Here is a 3939-nt window from a genome sequence, read left to right as displayed (position 1 = left end):
GTCGTGTCTGACTCTTTGCGACCCCATGCACTGTAGCTGGCCAGGCTCCGCCGTCCACGAGATTCTTCAGGCAAGATTACAGGAGTGGGTTGCCATGCCTTCCTCTAGGAGATTTTACCATCCCAAGGATTGAACCTGTGTCTCCTGCATCTCCTGCATTGCAGGCAGATTCTTTATGGTCTGAGCCACCAGGGAAGCCACTCTAGGAAAGGAGGGGGCCTAATTCACAGGTCCTCAACGATGGTTTGACTACAGTGTGCTGTGCTGAAATTCTGTGCCCTCGCTGTTAGGAGCTCCCCTCCACCATCAGAGCCCCACATTCTTTGTATCAACTCACAGTATAATACAGGCTTAGGTAATATCAGAAAATTGGATGTGGGTGAAACCAGGAAGGGCCTGGGAAAGAACTATATTTCAGAGACCAGGCAGACCTGTTAGGGAGGGCAGGTCATGCATCCCAGGGGTGGGGGGTACCGTGAGGCAGGAAGGTGCTTGGTGGCCTCTGGTCCTATGCCCCTGGGCTTCATGTGACCTCTCCAGCACTGATTCCCACCGTGTTCATTTGACATTGTGCTCTAACCCCCTCAGCTTTCTTTTACTCTCTCTAATGTGCAGCCCTCTGTTGCCTCGGGACCTTGGCACGTGGTTCCTTCAACACTTGTCTGCCTACCTTCCTCCCACCCCTCCCCAGCTCTCTCAGGGTTGCCTTCCTTCACTCCACTCCCATAGGTCAGATCCCCTATGATGTGCTTTCTGGCACCCTGGGCTTTTTCCTTCTTGGCATCTAGAGTAGTTAGTGTGTTTCTTTGTTGGGTTATCAGCTTTTTGTCTTTAACCACGAGGTCAAAGATGGTCAGTTGTGCTGACTGCTGCAGAGGGCAGGGTGCTTGGTGCACAGAGAGTGTTCAGTAAGCATGAGTCTGGATGGGCCAATGGGAAGAAAGAATGGCTCCTTGGTGGTCTCAGTGTCTGTAATGGTGTAGACCTTGGTGGTGTGGTCCCTCTGATGGTGGAGACCCTGTGTATTTTCCATGGCTTGACTGCTTCCACGCTCTAGCTGACCATGTGCTGGTTGGGACTTGTTGCAGCATCTTTCAAGACAGTGGACTAAAGGGGAGAAGGTGATGATACACAAAGACAATACAGTAACTGAAAAATATTTTGTTTAAGATACAAGTACATGCATCCCCATAAACTCCCTGTGAAACTTCTTTAGTATAAACATTTCACAGACAGAAGCGCTAAGGCTCAGGAAAAAGTTGAAAGGAGAAGAACATCTGCTTCTCAGATTTCCAATTTCAAATGTGATGATTTGAATGGAGTATTTTGACCCACGTCATTTTTGCTCTCTAGTTGTGTTGGTGAAGGACCAGCATTCTGAACCTAGAGAGGCTGAACGCCTGAGCTCCATCTCCTCAAGAGTTGCCTCCTGCCTCTTCTGCGGGGTTTAGAGTTGCATCCTTGAAAAGGCTGCGAGTCTTCTTTCTAGTACCAGCAGGATGGCCTATGCTTCCCAGAAGCAGATTCTGAGACCAAGGTCCACGTGCAGGAGATTTATTGAGGAAATGATCCCAGGAAAAACCACTAAGGGGGTGGAGAGGCAAGATGGGGAGGGTGAAAGAGCAAAGCAAGGATGGCATTTCGGCTTGATCCCACCAGGGAACTCAGAGTTTGTCCTCACACAAGGCAAGAGAGCTGGACTTTCGTACTGTACCTGGCATTCTCCAGACTCCAGTAGCCTGAGGTGTCGCCTAAGAGAGGTCCAGGAGCAGGCTGTCAGAGGCCAAAGAACACAGTGGCCAGGAGAAGAGCAGTCAGAAAAGAGAAGGGAGACCGAGGACGTGTAGGGAGCACTGACAATGTCCGGGAGAGATAAGAAATTACGCAACAATGCAGTAAACAGATCTCACATGAAAGTATGTTCACATGCTCTCTCATTAGTTCTAATAACATACTGTTTATTTAAGCTGACTCTATGGGCTTCCCCAGTGGTGCCAGTGGTGCCTGCCAATGCAGTAGACACAAGAAACACGGGTTTGTCCTGGGTCAGGAAGATCCCCTGGAGGAGGGCATGGCAACCCACTCCAGTATTCTTGCCTAGAGAATCCCATGGACAGAGGAGACTGGAGGGCTCTGGTCCATAGAGGTGCCAAGAGTCAGACATGACTAAAGTGACTTCGCACACAGGCATGTGTCAAATATTGTGTAAGTGCTTTACATATATTATCTCTAATTACTATGATATTCCTATAATAATGTTACTATAATTACTCTTCTTATTGTAGGGGTGAGGAAACTGACTTCCTTTTTAGATATTTGAAATAAAACTTTATTCTGCTTCTAAACGAAAAGGAATGGGAATGACAGTAACAAACAAGATTTCACCTCTCAATAATGTCACGTGACTATGCTGCTGCTGCTGAGTCGCTTCAGTCGTGTCCGACTCTGTGCGACCCCATGGACAGCAGCCCACCAGGCTCCCCTGTTCACAGGAGTCTCTAGGCAAGAACACTGGAGTGGGTTGCCATTTCTTTCTCCGTGTCATGTGACTATAGCAGTTTTATACTTGAAACTCAAGGAGGAACAATTGTGTTCCAAATCACCTAAATATGCAGGTCCAAAAATGAAAGTTTTTTTTTTTTTTTTAACTGCCACATTCACTCCAAAGCCCATCCACCTCCTTCAGCACCCAAACATTAAGCACATGTTCTGCTTAGCTGTGTAATAAAGTGGCGAACACGCTGCACTGCTGACATCACGGGACACTTGCCTATAAAACTAGACTTCTGACGCTGGGCCCCAGCCTCACCTTCCCACAGGCCAGCATCTTCATCTCTGCAACCTCTAAGCCCTGCTTGTCCCGCACTGCCAAGGCTGGGTCCCTGACCGCCCCTGGCGGGGCAAGAGCAGGCATGGCGACGAGCTCCACGTTAGGGTCTCCGATCAGTTTTCTAGCAAGCCAGAGGAAGGGCTCTTCAAAGCTGTAGTTACTTTTGGCAGAAATGTCATTGTACTGAAGAGTCTTCTTTTGGTGGAAGGCAGATGACTTTGCCTCAGCCTTTCTGTCCTTAACGTCCACTTTGTTGCCACATAATACCATCGGGATGTTCTCACACACTCATGCCAGATCTCTATGCCAGTTAGGCACTTTCTTGTAAGTAACTCTCGATGTTACATCAAACATTGTAACGGCACACTGAGTTTGTATATGATAGCCCTCTCTCAGTCCACCCGATTTCTCCTGACCAGCTGTATCCCATACTTTGAACGTAATATGTCCTCTGTTGGTATGGGACACAAGAGGATGGACCTCAACACCCCAGGTAGCTACATACTTCTCAAATTCACCAGTCAGATGACGTTTCACGGACATAGTTTTTCCAGTACCACCATCACCAATACCAGTTTGAACTGAACTTGGGGTTCTCCTTGGGCAGCCATCGCGATGTTGCTTCCAGAAGCATCTCCGCACCTGTCTGACTGAGCAAAACTGACTTTAAAGAATTCAAATGGCTTGCCCAAATTCTCACAGATAGAAGTAACTTTCAGGCTTAGGCTGACAGGACCATAACTCCAAACTTTCAAGCAATACCTTAAAGCCGTCATTACTCTCCCAGGCAAATTCAGAAGGACATGGATGGATGTAAGTACTCCTCCTGAGGTGCAGTGTTAATACAGTATTTTAAATCCTCTGAAGGTTTGACAGGGCCACCTTGCTCTCCATTTGTTGAGGGCTGCCTTCGGATAGAGAAGAAGAGGGCAGGATGGAGGGAGCACGGTGGGGACACAGATCACATAGCTTTCCCATGGAAAGACTCCCCCCATCCCTACCGCCTTCCTCCTCCTTCCATGGCTGCCATGGTGAACCCTTGAGGTGGGTTCCGCCAGCTGGGCTGAGAGCCACTCTTCAGCTCCCACGTGGAAGGGAGACTCAGCTTT

At 48.5% G+C, this 3939-nt stretch overlaps 1 pseudogene; it reads right to left on the bottom strand.

The window, feature by feature from the left end:
* Nucleotides 1-2173: 2173 nt before the first annotated feature.
* Nucleotides 2174-3642, bottom strand: LOC133255283 (GTP-binding nuclear protein Ran-like; annotated as a pseudogene).
* Nucleotides 3643-3939: the final 297 nt, after the last annotated feature.

This window comes from Bos javanicus, chromosome 10 (genome assembly GCF_032452875.1).
Source record: "Bos javanicus breed banteng chromosome 10, ARS-OSU_banteng_1.0, whole genome shotgun sequence".
In the NCBI taxonomy this organism is placed as follows: Eukaryota; Metazoa; Chordata; class Mammalia; order Artiodactyla; family Bovidae; genus Bos; species Bos javanicus.
The sequence above is the reverse complement of the archived record's forward strand: the minus strand, read 5'-3'. Positions and strand labels throughout refer to the sequence as shown.